Source organism: Salvelinus sp. IW2-2015, unplaced genomic scaffold (genome assembly GCF_002910315.2).
Source record: "Salvelinus sp. IW2-2015 unplaced genomic scaffold, ASM291031v2 Un_scaffold2120, whole genome shotgun sequence".
NCBI classification, from domain to species: domain Eukaryota; kingdom Metazoa; phylum Chordata; class Actinopteri; order Salmoniformes; family Salmonidae; genus Salvelinus; species Salvelinus sp. IW2-2015.
In genome coordinates, this window is record NW_019943457.1 from 133,060 (window position 1) to 150,675 (window position 17,616).

At 42.4% G+C, this 17,616-nt stretch overlaps 1 pseudogene; it reads right to left on the reverse strand.

The window, feature by feature from the left end:
* Positions 1–267: 267 nt before the first annotated feature.
* Positions 268–12,446, reverse strand: LOC112073007 (casein kinase II subunit alpha-like; annotated as a pseudogene).
* Positions 12,447–17,616: the final 5,170 nt, after the last annotated feature.

The following is a 17,616-nucleotide window of genomic DNA, read 5'->3' on the forward strand; positions in this document are numbered from 1 at the left end:
ATCATGTCTACATTGTATTAGAATTCCTAGACCAATCATCCAGACAGGTGCGACAATAAAAAATGTCAAGTCCAGATCTCAAAATATAACTGAACAGGAAAAGCAGTTTTCAACATATTTTCTCCGTCATTCTTCTCAACGTATAAAAAGGAAACCCACGGCCAGGCCAACACATAGTAGAGAGTGGGGTGGGCTGAACCGAACCACGGCCCACACAAACATAGGTGAGGAGTCCCATGAGTGGTGGTGGGTTTCAGGGCTGTGCCCCGGTGGCTGATGGGAGGTGGTGGCTGATGGGAGGAGGAGGTGGAGGTTTCAGGGCCTGTGCTCCGGTGGCTGATGGGAGGAGGAAGGTGAGAGGTTTCAGGGCTGTGCCCCGGTGGCTGATGGGAGGAGGGAGGTTTCAGGGCTGTGCCACGGCGGGCGCTGGGAGGAGGGTGGTGAGGTTTTCAGGGCTGTGCCCGGCCGCTGGGACTTGTGGGGCCAGAGTGTTGGGGCAGAAATGACAGGGTATCCAGTGTTGTTAGCCAGTGCCTTTGTGGAGGTGATACCTAGAAGAGATAGTGGACACATTCTCACCAATGACTCCTACTGTCAGTACACTTATTGACAGGAAGTAAAAGAAGAGAGCAGTGTGATCTATGGTCAGGAGTAGGGCTGTGGCGGTCACAAAATGTCATCAGCAGGCGATTGTCAAGCAAAAAACTGTTGGTCTCACGGTAATTTACCGTTAATTAACAAACACATTTAGCATCTCCTGGCTTCCACACATAGCCTTCAGCCACTGATGCAGACCTTAGAACATTTACATTGTAAAAAGTCTAATAAATATAGCCTACACCATCACAATAAATCGTTTATTATTTTAGACAGGTCTAAAGAAACATGATATGAAGAAAAATGTAGTCTATTTCTTAAGAAGAAGAGAATAGCATACTCTGAGTTGCTCTTATGTTAGGTCCAAATGGCTTGGCTACACTAGTTCATTTAGCAGACAAGATTTGCTTAGAATTTCCGTGGCATTATTTATAGTGTATGCTGATTAATTTTTATAGAAAGCTGACGGGATCCTCCTCTGTTTAGTAGAGGCCATCACTCTGTTTTCCTCGCACAATTGCATAGCCCATTAGAAATGTTGCGCAACATGAGGCTCATGGGCTCCCATGAAGTGCTTGATTAGATTTTCGATTTACATTTGCATTGATGTCAGAGTAATTAGAGGACAATAGAGTGCTGAGTACCAGGCAGTTAGCAAATTTAGTAGGCTACTAATGACCAGCAGCAGCATTAGAGCTTGGAGAGAAGTCTAATTACTGTGACTAAACAGTCATGTGGAATTTGACTGCCGGTAATATGGTCACTGCAACAGCCCTAGTCAGGAGTACTCACCACAGATCACAAATAAAACAGTGGTGTTGGGAAACCATTCAATCAATATACAAAAGTGTAACGATAACAGCACATCTTCCCAGGGACCCTATACCCTAAATAGTGCACTACTTTCGATAGGGCCCAATGGCACCCTATACCCTAAATAGTGCACTAATTTTGACCAAAGCCCTACAGAACTCAGAATGCAGTGTTGGTGACTTACCTGCCATCATACTGGAAGAGCTGACTGGAGTGGAGCTGGTAACCATTTCCTCCAGGAGTGCTGCCCCTTCCCTGATCTTTAACAACGGGGTCTGGCATCAGAGAGAGACAATCAGATATCTTCTAAATCAACACTCATTAACACAATCCACAGACAGCTACGATACCAACACTCATTAACCAATCCACGACACTACGATACCAACACTCATTAACCCAATCCACCGAAGCTATGATACCAACACTCATTAACCCAATCCACGACAGCTATGATACCAACACTCATTAACCAATCCACCAACAGCATGATACCAACACTCATTAACCCAATCCACGACAGCTATGATACCAACACTCATTAACCCAACCACCAACAGCTATAATACAACAACTCATTAACACCAATCCACCAACAACTACGATACCAACACTCATTAACCCAATCCCAACAACTACGATACCAACACTCATAACCCAATCACCGACAGCTACGATACCAACACTCATTAACCCAATCCACCACAGCTATGATACCAACACTCATTAACCCAATCCACGACAGCTATGATACCAACACTCATTAACCCAATCCACCACAGCTATGATACCAACACTCATTTACCAATCCACGACAGCTATGATACCAACACTCATTAACCCAATCCACCACAGCTATGATACCAACACTCATTAACCCAATCCACCACAGCTATGATACCAACACTCATTAACCCAATCCACCAACAGCTATGATACCAACATCATTAACACAATCCACCGACAGCTATGATACCAACACTCATTAACCCAATCCACTGACAGCTATGATACCAACACTCATTAACCCAATCACCAACAGCTATGATACCAACACTCATTAACCCAATCCACCAACAGCTATGATACCAACACTCCTTAACCAATCCACCGCAGCTATGATACAACACTCATTAACCCAATCCACCAACAGCTATGATACCACACTCATTAACCAATCCACCAACAGCTATGATACCAACACTCATTACACAATCCACCGACAGCTATGATACCAACACTCATTAACCCAATCCACTGACAGCTATGATACCAACACTCATTAACCCAATCCACCAACAGCTATGATACCAACACCTCATAACCCAATCCACCAACAGCTATGATACCAACACTCATTAACCCAATCCACACGCTATGATACCAACACTCATTAACCCAATCCACCAACAACTATGATACCAACACTCATTAACCCAATCCACCACAGCTATGATACCAACACTCATTAACCCAATCCACCAACAGCTATGATACCAACACTCATTAACCAATCCACCGACAGCTATGATACCAACACTCATTAACCCAATCCACCAACAGCTATGATACCAACACTCATTAACCCAATCCACCAACAGCTATGATACCAACACTCATTAACACCCAATCCACCGACAGCTATGATACCAACACTCATTAACCCAATCCACTGACAGCTATGATACCAACATCATTAACCCAATCCACCAACAGCTATGATACCAACACTCATTAACCCAATCCACGACAGCTATGATACCAACACTCATTAACCCAATCCACCAACAGCTATAATACCAACAACTCATTAACCCAATCCACCAACAACTACTGATACCAACACTCATTAACCCAATCCACCACAACTACAGTACCAACACTCATTAACCCAATCCACGACAGCTACGATACCAACACTCATTAACCCAATCCACCACAGCTAGATACCAACACTCATTTACCCAATCCACGACAGCTATGATACCAACACTCATTAACCCAATCCACCAACAGCTATGATACCAACACTCATTAACCAATCCACGACAGCTATGATACCAACACTCATTAACCCAATCCACCACAGCTATGATACAACACTCATTAACCCAATCCACCACCTATGATACCAACACTCTTAACCCAATCCACCAACAGCTATGATACCAACACTCATTAACACAATCCACCGACAGCTATGATACCAACACTCATTAACCCAATCCACGACAGCTATGATACCAACACTCATTAACACAATCCACCAACAGCTATGATACCAACACTCTTAACCCAATCCACAACAGCTATGATACCAACACTCATTAACACACTCCACCGACAACTGATACCAACACTCATTAACCCAATCCACCAACAGCTATGATACCAACACTCATTAACCCAATCCACCAACAGCTATGATACCAACACTCATTAACACAATCCACCGACAGCTATGATACCAACACTCATAAACCAATCCACTGACAGCTATGATACCAACATCATTAACCCAATCCACCAACAGCTATAATACCAACACTCATTAACCCAATCCACCAACAGCTATGATACCAACACTCTTAACCCAATCCCGACGGCTATGATACCAACACTCATTAACCCAATCCACCAACAACTATGATACCAACACTCATTAACCAATCCACCACAGCTATGATACCAACACTCATTAACCAATCCACCAACAGCTATGATACCAACACTCATTAACACAATCCACGACAGCTATGATACCACACTCATAACCCAATCCACCAACAGCTATGATACCAACACTCATTAACCCAATCCACCAACAGCTATGATACCAACACTCATTACACAATCCACCGACAGCTATGATACCAACACTCATTAACCATCCACTGACACTATGATACCAACACTCATTAACCCAATCCACCACAGCTATAATACCAACACTCATTAACCCAATCCACCAACAGCTATGATACCAACACTCATTAACCCAATCCACGACGCTATGATACCAACACTCATTAACCCAATCACCAACAACTATGATACCAACACTCATTAACCCAATCCACCACAGCTATGATACCAACACTCATTAACCCAATCCACCACAGCTATGATACCAACACTCATTAACCCAATCCACCCACAGCTATGATACCAACACTCATTAACCCAATCCACGACAGCTATGATACCAACACTCATTAACCCAATCCACGACAGCTATGATACCAACACTCATTAACCCAATCCACGACAGCTATGATACCAACACTCATTAACCCAATCCACGACAGCTATGATACCAACACTCATTAACCCAATCCACGACAGCTATGATACCAACACTCATTAACCCAATCCACCACAGCTATGATACCAACACTCATTAACCCAATCCACCAACAGCTATGATACCAACACTCATTAACCCAATCACCAACAGCTATGATACCAACACTCATTAACCCAATCCACCAACAGCTATGATACCAACACTCATTAACCCAATCCACCAACAGCTATGATACAACACTCATTAACCCAATCCACCAACAGCTATAATACCAACACTCATTAACCCAATCCACCAACAGCTTATGATACCAACACTCATTAACCCAATCCACTACAGCTATGATCCACACTCATTAACCCAACACCGACAGCTATGATACCAACACTCATTAACCAATCCACCACACTATTACCAACATCATTAACCCAATCCACAACAGCTATTACCAACCTCATTAACCCAATCCACCGACAGCTATGATACCAACACTCATTAACCCAATCCACCAACAGCTATGATACCAACACTCATTAACCAATCCACGCAGCTACGATACCAACACTCATTAACCCATCCACCGACAGCTAGATACCAACACTCATTAACCCAATCCACCAAAGCTACGATACCAACACTCATTAACCCAATCCACCAACAGCTACGATACCAACACTCATTAACCCAATCCACCGACAGCTATGATACCAACACTCATTAACCCAATCCACCAACAGCTACGATACCAACACTCATTAACCCAATCACCAACAGCTATGATACCAACACTCATTAACCCAATCCACGACAGCTATGATACCAACACTCATTAACCCATCCACCGACAGCTAGATACCAACACTCATTAACCCATCACCAACAGCTATGATACCAACACTCATTAACCCAATCCACGACAGCTATGATACCAACACTCATTAACCCAATCCCCACAGCTATGATACCAACACTCATTAACCCAATCCACCAACAGCTATGATACCAACACTCATTAACCCAATCCACGACAGCTATGATACCAACACTCATTAACCCAATCCACCACAGCTATGATACCAACACTCATTAACCCAATCCACCAACAGCTATGATACCAACACTCATTAACCCAATCCACCGACAGCTATATACCAACACTCATTAACCCAATCCACCACAGCTATGATACCAACACTCATTAACCCAATCCACCACAGCTATGATACCAACACTCATTAACCCAATCCACCAACAGCTATGATACCAACACTCATTAACCCAATCCACCAACAGCTATGATTCCAACACTCAAACTCTCTGACGTCAAGAACAGACCGGTATGCCTTCTTTCTTTTTTCCCCAAAACACTTGAGCGTGTCATCTCTGACCTAGTTATCCCATGTCACCCGGTTCCTCCGCACACGCCACTGCTTCCAGTCGAAGCTGGCATCATCTCCAAGACCCTGATGCTTGCCTACGCAGCAGCAAGAGGAACTGTCCCTCCCTACCATCAGGCTTATTTGAAAACCCTACATCCCAACCTGAGCCCTCCGTTCCACCACCTCTGGTCTATTGGCCCTCCCACCCATACTTTGAGGGAAAGTGTACTTGATATGATTGTGATGTATTGTTGTCTCACCAAACTATCTTAAGATMAATGCYCTAATTGTAAGTCGCTGTGGATAAGAGCATCTGCTAAAGGGCTAAAATGTCAAATGTATACTGTAGTCACATGAACTCCTCTGAAGAAACTGTAAATATCTGTTAAAAAGCCTTCTGCTTCAATGTGTTCAATGGCTGCATGAGAATCCACTGAATATGAACCTTCTTTTTTAACAACAAGTACTTAAAAAAAAAGAAAGTGTATTGTATTGAGGCATAATTTAGCACCATAATCTTAAGATCAAGCGAGGGTTCTAGCACTGAAACATTCAGTTAGGCGTCATATGCAGCAGGCCTATATCTAGAAGTCTGAGTGGAGGCGGAGGGGAAACTCACAGAAGTATGGGTGTTCCATGGCCTCCCGGGCCGTGAGGCGAGCGTTGTGGTCGTAACGCAGCAGCTTGTCCAGGAAGTCCAGTGCCTCGGTGCTCACCAGGTGCTGGTTCTCACTGTGCACAAACCTCTCCCACCTCTTACGGGAGTGTCTGGAGAATGGACCAGGAGAGAGGTCAATACATTAAATCAAGTCAACATTCATTCAGAGTGTAGATTCACAAAAAACATTCTCTCAATACACTTTACAAAGAAGTTTGGGGGAAAAGGAGACAAAAAAAATAGGAACAAGTCATATCAATAGATGGAAAGAGACTAGTGACCAAATTGACTGTACCCATGACTACTCAAATTGTCATGTCTGAGGGGCTTTCGCCGTTCAACTCTTTCTGTTTCTATGGGTCAATATATTGGGCATTATTAACCTGAATTACTCAAGGCAGGGGTCAGGTATAAATTGACATTCACATTGTGTATTTGGACCATTTGGTAATACATTCTGAAGCCCAGTTCTGTTGAAGTAATCTGACGATGAAATGTTGGATATTCTTACCTGCCCAGAATGTCATTAAACCGTGGGTCTAGTTCAATGTTGTACTTGTCGATGTAGTCATACAAGTCCTCTGTGCCAAGGACTTTAGCAATCCGTACGAGCTGGAAAACACAAACACAACCTTTTACAGGGAAGACAAACTAAAACAAAAGCCTAAGGCCTAAATCTGGAATTCAACTGGCAGTCAAGTAAGAGGGCTAGAAGTTAATGCAATAAATATCAACCATCAGCCTTGTTGTACAGACTGTAGTCTCATCATGATCAACACACTGTTTGAGAGTTGTTCATCAGCCTTGTTGTACAGACTGTAGTCTCATCATGATCAACACATTGTTTGAGAGTTGTTCATCAGCCTTGTTGTACAGACTGTAGTCTCATCATGATCAACACATTGTTTGAGAGTTGTTCATCAGCCTTGTTGTACAGACCGTAGTCTCATCATGATCAACACATTGTTTGAGAGTTGTTCATCAGCCTTGTTGTACAGACTGTAGTCTCATCATGATCAACATTGTTTGAGAGTTGTTCATCAGCCTTGTTGTACAGACTGTAGTCTCATCATGACAACACATTGTTTGAGAGTTGTTCATCAGCATTGAGACTCAATTCTTCTCACCTGGTGTAGACAAACCAAAACACAACCAAAATACTTACAATCCTACAGAAAGTTGCAATTCAACTGGCAGTCAACTAAGAGAGCAACAAGACATCCACTTGATAGCTCAAATCCGTGCTGTTGTAGTAGAGACTGGTGCATCAGGATTCAATATCAAGACAATGTGATCAGCACCGAGAGACAATTGTACCTGGTCGTAGTTGTCGTGTCCGTGGAAGAAAGGCTCCTTCCTGAAGATCATGCTGGCCAACATACAGCCCAAACTCACATGTCTAAACTGTAGTCATACATCTGAAATAAAGAGAGAGGGGGAGAGAGTGAGAGCTGTGCTTAAAACAACCATGACTACATTACTATACCAACTTACACCTACATTACTATAACTACATTAACAACATGCTACTATAGATTGTGGCCAACTAGACTAGTTAGTTTCATGTTTATAACTAGTCTTGTAGACTGTATTGAGTGGTCTCACCTGGTAGTCTACCAGCAGCTCAGGTCCTTTGAAGTAGCGCGAGGCCACTCTCACATTGTATCCTGGTTAGGGTGGTAGAACTGCTGCAAGCCCCAGTCGATCGGCGGAGCTACAAGAGAGGTCATTATTGCTTGTGTTTTTTAGATTAATAATAAGTCTAATTCCTAATTCTGAGTTCTAATTTCTAATTCTGAGTTCTAATTTCTAATTCTGAGTTCTAGTTCTATGATATAACATTATTAATACACAGGTCTTATATAGAGCTTTTCTAACCCAAAGACGCTTTACAATAAGGAAACAAAACGTCTAACAAAGTGGGCTGGTTAATTATGTAGATCCAAGCTATAGTAACAGAATGAATGAAAGTAGGAGACTGAATCCATACCTTTCTGTGTTCATGATCAATCATCACATTGTGTGGCTTGACATCTCTGTGCATGATCCCCATACTGTGACAGTAGTCAAGCCTGAGAAGAAACAATTAGGTCACGGTTTAAACTAACAGTAGTCTAAATGCCAGATGTATCATTGGCATCTGAGATTTGATATGATTTATTAGGATCCCCATTAGTGGACGTCAATGGAGACAGTTTGTCTTACTGGGGTCCGACTAAAACCACAGACAAAATACATACATTTAAAAACATTAACATGTGGTGTGTGTGCATCTATCAGTTACACATACGTCAGTACAAACACACAACAAGTAGGTCACCATGGGGAGAGGCGTTGTGCAGTGAGGTGTTTATTTGTTTTTTGAAACCATCCCTCACCTTCAAGATTTCAAACATGTAGAACCGTATGTCGAAGTCTGATAAGGTTTGATACAGTTGCTGAAATACAGAGAAAAAAAATCTATCAAAATGAGAGGTCTGGACATTGGTTCAGAATGTAACGTAATTAGAATTCTGTCCAGACAGATGAACATGGTCTCTCTCCTCACCTTGAAATCAGTGTTGTTTACATGCTCAAAAACCAGCGCGGGAGTTCGAGACTGAGAAAGACATAAGAAAAGCATGAGGAACTACACAACTACAATACATCACTGAACCAGAAACACAAAAAATACATTTGAAAAAAAGAAGAAGAAGAATCGGGATGGAATAGTATGTTTCAATGTAAACTCAAATGATTAAAACCAGGTATAAAGTAGAAAAGCGCTATATTTAAAATAAGAATTGACAACTAACAACCACCAAATAAAAACTAGACAGTCAGGGAGAATAAAAAAATTCAAAAAAAATGTCATGGCATTGATTTTCTATAATATTTGAGTATCTCAGATAGCATGAGACAAGACATAGGCCATGGCAAAATGTGTAGAATTACAGGAAATTAGCTTTAAAACTGCACATCTTCTCACAGCGTTCCAAAATGTGTTGAATTGCAGGAAATTTGCTTTAAAACTGCAATTGTTCTCTCCGCCCAATGACAAAATATGTAGAATTGCAGGAAATTAGCTTTAATACTGCACATCTTTCAAGCACGTTTCCAAATGTTGAATGCAGGAAATTTGCTTAAAACTCGTATTGTTCTCTCGCCATGATCAAACATACTGTAGAATGCAGGAAATTACGCTTTAATACGCACATCTTCTCACAGCCGTTCCAAAATGTGTTGATTGCAGGAAATTCTTAAAACTACAATTGTTCTCTCCGCCCAATGACAAATATGTAGAATTGCAGAAATTAGCTTTAATACGTATGCATCAATATGACATTTTTGGCGATACCGATATTTCCTTGCCGTTTTGTCTTGCGTGTCAAATAAGCTTGTTGACCAATCAGGACCTGAATATGACTGCAAGTCAAATAATAATTTAACACGTTCAATAACGTAGTTATTACACTATCACTCGTATTTCATGTCACAACGATTCATCAATACGTATGCTATGAAGCTGGTAAAGTTGTCTCGTGGTGCTGGTCATGAAAAAAAAAAGCTAGCTAGCTTATGGATGCAAACAATGTAACTGTTCCCAAAAAACATAGCAAAACGACATCATCTGTTTCAGTAGCTACCGTTAGCTAGCTAACATATAGCTACGTGTCATCATCTAAAATAAGAACTGTCTGATAAATTAGGGTTATTTGATTAATGTTGGTCAGACCCATCTATGTGAAGCTAGCCACAATAAGGATTAGCCACAATAGTGACTTTGTGGTTAGCCTTCAAAATAAAGTATGGCAATTCTATTTGTATTCATTTGCATCACAGTCAATGATTACTTTATTTTGAAGGCAAAGCGCAAACTCCACTATTGTGCCTAATCCTTATTGTGGCTAGCTTCACAACACATAAGCCGTCCGGTCAAGCCTCACTAGCCAGATGAAGCTAGCTGGCTGCTTATAACGTTAGCTTTGGGCAACAGGTTAAGTACGCTAGCTATTTATTTTCATGAACTGAAGTTCAATTTCAATAGGCGAACAACAAGTGGCAACCTAGCTAATACTTACTCACAAGGATTCCTAAATCATTGCTAAGAATAATGAAAGTGACTGCAGTTTCTACTGGAACATTGTTTTCAGGCTGGTTGTATTGGTGCTAGCTAGTACCAAGCTAAAGCTAGCTACCCCAGAAAGTTGCGGTTGAACAAATTATGCTTTATTACCACACACAGTATTGTAAACACATCTTCGTGGCTGGTGTTTGCAGACTTTTTTTGTACAGCTTTGACAGTGCTACTGTATCTTTTTTGACACGCACACACCCAAACGGCATTCCATAGTATGTATGTCGTGAAGCTAATAGCAGTGGCGCTATTACTGTGTAACTCCGGTAGGGCAACATCTGAAAAATAGAGCAACTGGAAGTATGTACCGGTGCTCGACCAGTCGGTGAAAGCCAACATCACCCACGACAGAGAACGGTTGATTGTCAAGGGCAATGAATTCCATTATCTTGGCTTTAATGGATTTTGCGTTTGAGTTGTCTCGCTGAAATGTTCTTACTCTTTCATATGACCGCTCGACTTGTTGACTGCTCAATCCACACAGCAGACACGGTGGGCTAGGTTAGGAATGCTGTGTTACACGTGTAGCACAACATTTTACRCGGCGTCATTACGTCATGTACCTACGTTATATAGGTATGCACGGTAGCTTTGGCATCGGTTTTTAACATCGGCTTTAAACTAGACATCGGGCCGATACCGGTGTTGGCATTTTTAGCTAATATTGGCCGATTCCGATATGTTCACTGATATAGCGTGCATCCCTATTTAAAACAGCAACATTTTATCTCTGCGGCTAAGAGGGCCTCTAAAACGGCGGCATTGGCCACGCCCCGCTAACTTTGCCACAGCTGCTGAAAGAAATCCTAGAGGAAACTCTGGATGGAGGTAGCTGAATATGAACCACAATGTTTCTGCTTAGTGATTGAGCAACAGCCATTGTACAAAAGGCACAAATAAAACGAGCATATGGTTGTGTTATGATTTACACTTTACTAAGACAGACTTATAGAAATTAGGATCATGAGCTCTACTCACCACAGGATCCTTGACKATGTCTAAAAGYGAGATGATGTTGGGACCGCCTCGCAAGTTCTCCAGAATCTTGATTTCCCTCTTTATTTTCTTCTTTTTGACTGGCTATTGACAAACATAACAAAATACCATCAGGACTTCATACAGTACGTCTCTTTGGCGAGGAGCAAAATTTGAGTTAGGGGATAAAATGCCAATACTAAAATCAATTAAAATGGTACCAACCTTGAGTATTTTGACAACAACCTTCTCATTGTTGGTGATATTTATGGCTTCAAACACCTCACTGTATTTGCCTCGTCCTAGTTTGCGCACCAGCTGGTAGTCATCTTGGTTCCTACATAGTCAGAGAAGTGGCAAGCAATGTGATGGCTTGACAATTTCAGCTAGGTAACACCAACTAGAATCTACCACACATACCAGAACATGCAACAGAAAACAATGTGTTCAGCTTTTGAACCACACACGCACTACGTACCCCATTCCACCACATGGGACTCGTAGTCCCAGTACTCCCGAGGCCTGTGTGTTCACATCAGGGTAAACTCGAGAGCGGCTTGTGACAGAGCTGGACATATTATACACAGGATGTTCTCTGGATCACCTGGACATAGAAAACAGACCACTTATTATAATAAAAACAAACATGATAGGGGTGGTGTATGTGAGTCCACATCCACATCGCACTTTTAATGTCATTTTTTGTGGCCCCTCCACCCCCCCGGAGGACAAAAACAAACTTTGTTTTTACAGCTTTTTCTTTTGTGGTTACAAATATTTTTTTTACAGTGTTACATAGCAAAAAATGTTATAATTTGATATACATTACATCTAGATAGATAGTACTTATACATATAAAATTGTGTTTTAGTCATAACTACTATATAACATAAGCTTTTAAACCACCCCTCAGCTACTCTCAATCCATCCCACCATCTCCCTAATCCCACCTCAGCTACTCTCAGTTCATCCCGCCTATCTCCCTAACCTCCACCCCTCAGCTACTCTCAGTCCATCCCACCTATCTCCCTAACCCCACCCTTCCGCTACTCTCAGTCCATCCCACCTATCTCCCTAACCCCACCCCTCAGCTACTCTCAGTCCCATCCCACCTATCTCCCTAACCGCACCCCTCAGCTACTTTCAGTCCATCCCGCCTATCTCCCTAACCGCACCCCTCAGCTACTCTCAGTCCATCCCACCTATCTCCCTAACCCACCCCTCAGCTACTCTCAGTCACTCCGCCTATCTCCCTAATCCCCCCCCTCAGCTACTCTCAGTCCATCCCCCTACTCCTAACCACTCCACTCCGCATCTCCATACTCCCCCACCCCCCCCACCCCACCCCACCCCTCCACACTCTCAGTCCATCCCACCTATCTCCCTAACCCACCCTCCACTACTCTCAGTCCATCCCACCTATCTCCCTAACCCCACCCTCCTACTCTCAGTCCATCCCACCTATCCCTAACCCACCCTCAGCTACTCTCAGTCCATCCCACCTATCTCCCTAACCGCACCCCTCCTCTCAGTCCATCCCACCTATCTCCTAATCCCCCCCTCCGCTACTCTCAGTCCATCCCACCTATCTCCCTAATCCCACCCCTCCGCTACTTCTCAGTATCCCACCTATCTCCCTAATCCCCCCACCGCTACTCTCAGTCCATCCCACCTATCTCCCTAATCCCCACTCGCTACTCTCCAGTCCACCCACCTATCCCCTAATACCACCCTCTGATGATTTCCATGTGCCATATATTTGTCAACTGTGCCGTTTCTAATAAATTCTGAACCTATCTAATCGATATCAACGAGATCCATATATAAGAAATATATATAACCATAGATGGAAAATTACGTGACTGATTGAAAGTATGTAGACTAATGAATCATTCTGTTTGGCATACTGTTGGCATCAGGTATTTGACTGCTGTCTCGCTTGACTTGGCACAGTAGGCCTATAAGACAGTGTGATTGATCACCGTGTGAATGATTGATCACCATGTGAATGGTACCTTGGAGTTTCCTCCAAGCTGCAGGTGACAGGTGGGTCGCTGCAGAGCTGATGCTACGTTGGTTTGGTCGAGGCTGCAGGATAAAACACACAACAAGATGTTGGCTAGCTACATATTTTAGTCAGGTAGCCATCATGATATGGGCAGGTTTCCAGACACAATTTAAGACCAGTCTTGGACTAAAAAGTATGCTATATGAAATTAATGAAGTACAGGACTAAGCTTATTCTGTGTTTTGGAAATCGCTGACATACTGGTCAAAGTTATACTGGTCAAAGTTATCTAAGATAATAGTTTGCTAAAATCACCAAACCTGATTGTTGTAGTTGTTAAGGAGGACATCCAACCAGTCTAATCAGGGGCACAGGGCTCAGTAGAGTCATCACTAAGATTCCCACTGTCATATGCCCTGTTGAAAGACATAAGTTACAATGTGATTGATTTAGTACAATACTTGGCCAACGAGTCTCAACTCAACCTCTCTGACTTGACTCAAAAACCTGTCACTGTTACGAGCTTTATTTCTATGGTATTGTGTAACGGTCTGTCAAGTGTCACAATGCTGAAAATCATTCACTGTATGATGAAACCGACCAGAAACATCTGTGGTGCACAAGCAGTTTCATTAGGATAACCAGTGTCCGGCAGGGACCCACACGGTTTAATCATCTGTGGTGAAACTCCTCGAGACAGTCACACACGCACGAGCCATGGCCTGCACATGTAGCTAACTAGCTCGCGCTAGCAGCTTCCATGATGAACTGCACCGCACCAAAAGCCGGATGGGAATACTAGGTTAGCTAGCTAACTAACAAGCAATGTATGCTATAGTTATATTCACGAACATGAATTGCTGGGTAGTATTAGCTGACGTACAACGTTGAAGATTGCTAGCTACCACAAGCTACAAAATAATTTGTTTTCAGAAGCAAAAGTGACAACGGAGTGCATTAGCGAGGCAACTGGCTGACAACGCCTTAGCTAACATTCTGTGGGCTACCTTGATAGCTAATGGTAGTAAGCTAAACATACTTATGTATGCTTTATGTGTATTTGTCTTATATGCAATACATGCAAAGTTGACTCAAACAAATGGCCATCTCACGTAGGTAAATAAGCTAATGTGTATTACCTCTCGACGTTGTTGGGACATCAATATGGCGATGCTTGGTTTAGCGGCAATGTGCACCTCCATTCCTGTGAGGGGCGCTGTGCTTTTCTGTGTGGAAAATGGGAGAGAGAAAACAGAGGCTGTACTTCTCTGAAAACCTTTACTGACACCTAGTGCTTAAATGTGAGAACCCCTGTGTCACAATTCAATCCTAATTATATTATTCATATATATATATTTTTTCACTGTGCGCCATGTTGCCAGAAGTTTCGACATTAGATAGGGGTGGTGTATGCGACTCCATCCACATCGTACTTTAATGTATGTTGGGGGGGCCCTCCCCCCTCCCTCTTCGAAGGACAAAAACAAACTTTGTTTTTACAGCGGTTTTTTTTGTTACATGTTACACACACATTTTTTTACAGTAGTTACATAGCAAAAATAAAGTAATTCGATATTTTTATATAAATTACATCTAGATAGATAGTACTTATTCATTACATTTTTTATAGTCATAACTATTATAGAACATGAGCTTTTAACCCACCACTCAGCTACTCTCAGTCCATCCCACCTCTCCGTAAACCACCCTCTTATGATTCCATGTGCCATATATGTGTGCTGTTTCACATACATTCTGAACCTATCTAATCGCATAGATTGTAAGTTAAAGATAAATATTCTTACTAAAGTTATTATTATATTGTTGATTGATTTACTATGGTCGTACTTCCTCCATAGTTATTTTCCACAATATAAATCTATCTTCTTACTGGGACAAGACCAATGATGTTCCAGACAGGGACAACTCACAACGGAAACAGTGCTGTTCTGATTGACCAATTGAAAAACGGGGAGGGGTTGGGTTGTGGGTTGGGGAACGCTCYACTGCTCTTTCGTCACTCATTGCTTCAAGCCACACCCTACTACACACACTAAGCGGAGAAAACGTACCTCAACGTCTGTTCAAGAATGTTGAAACACGTTTTGTTCAGTACAAACCGTCACACTACCTAGTTACTGTTTAATTGAACTGAATGCACCCCAGGTATGTATGACGTTCCGGACCCATGGACATCTAACTCGAATGCATAACTGTTGTTGATAAGATAATGCATAACTCCAAAACATGAGTATTTTATTAGAATCYCCATTAGCTTCTGCCAAGGCAGCCATTACTCTTCCAGGGGTCCAAACATGAACAAAACAATACATCACAACAAAACAAGAGTCTACATCATAAATGAAACAACACATCACACAATACATTGTGCACTATAAACATTTGCATATCTGCTCCACCTTTACAAATGTACAGTACAAAATGTACAATATTACAATGTGTGGGTGTGTGTAGAGTGTGTGTGAGTGTGTGTCTCTTCACAGTCCGCGTTGTGCCGTGAGGTGTTGTTTTATCTGGGGGGTTTTTAATCTGATTTTACTGCTAGCTTGAATTACCTGATGTGGAATAGAGTTCCATGTAGTCATGGCTCTATGTAGTACTGTGTGTTTCCCAGCCTCATCTCGTTCTGACTTCAGGGACTGTGAGAGACGCACTGGGCATTTCTTGTGGGGTATGTATGCTTTCTGAGGTGTGTTAGCTGTTTGAACAGACAGTTCGTACTTTCAGCACATCAATACCTCTCACAAAATCAAGTAGTGATGAATACAATCTCTCCTCCCCTTTGTGCCAGGAGAGATTCACGTTGATTTTCTTGATATTACCTCAGGTACATTTAAGGCCAACCGTGCTGCTCTGTTTTTGGCCAATTGCCTATGTCCGTCTTGCAGCATTTGATCATATACTCGGCAGTAGTCCAGGTGTGATAAAAACACAGATGTATGATCTTAATGTAGCCCGTTTGCTACAGCAGGAAATTAATCCTGCAGAACAGAAAATTGTTTCCCGGCTATGTGTTGGCCGACAGAGATGGACGCTTCGCGTTCTTAGGAAACTATGCAGTATTTAGTTTTTTTACTCATATATTCTTACACTGTTACCCAGGAAATCTTAAGTCTTATTACATACAGCCGGGAGGAACTATTGTATATAAGAGCAACATCAACTTACCATCATTACGACCAGGAAAATGATTTTCCGAAGCGGATCCTCTGTTTGGACTACCACCCAGGACAATGGTCGGAGCCCAGTAGGCGACCCAAACAAACGGCGCCTCACAAGTCCTCAACTGGCAGCTTCATTAAATAGTACCGCCAAAACACCAGTCTCAAGTCACAGTGAAGAGGCGACTCTGGATACTGGCTTCTAGGCAGAGTTCTTCTGTCCAGTGTCTGTTCTTTTTGCCCATCTTAATCTTTTTTTTTATTGGCCAGTCGAATATGTGCTTTTCTTTGCAACTCTGCCTAGAAGCCAGCATCCTGGAGTCGCCTCTTCACTGTTGACGTTGAGATTGTGTTTTGCGGGTCTATTTTAATGAAGCTGCCAGTTGAGGATTGTGAGGCGTCTGTTTTCAAACTAGACACAATGTACTTGTCCTCTTGCTCAGTTGTGCACCGAGGCGCCAACTCCTCTTTCTATTCTGGTTATGAGCCATTTTGCTCTGTTCTGTGAAGGGAGTAGTACACAGCGTGTACGAGATCTTCAGTTTCTTGGCAATTTCCGCATGGATAGCTTCATTTTCTC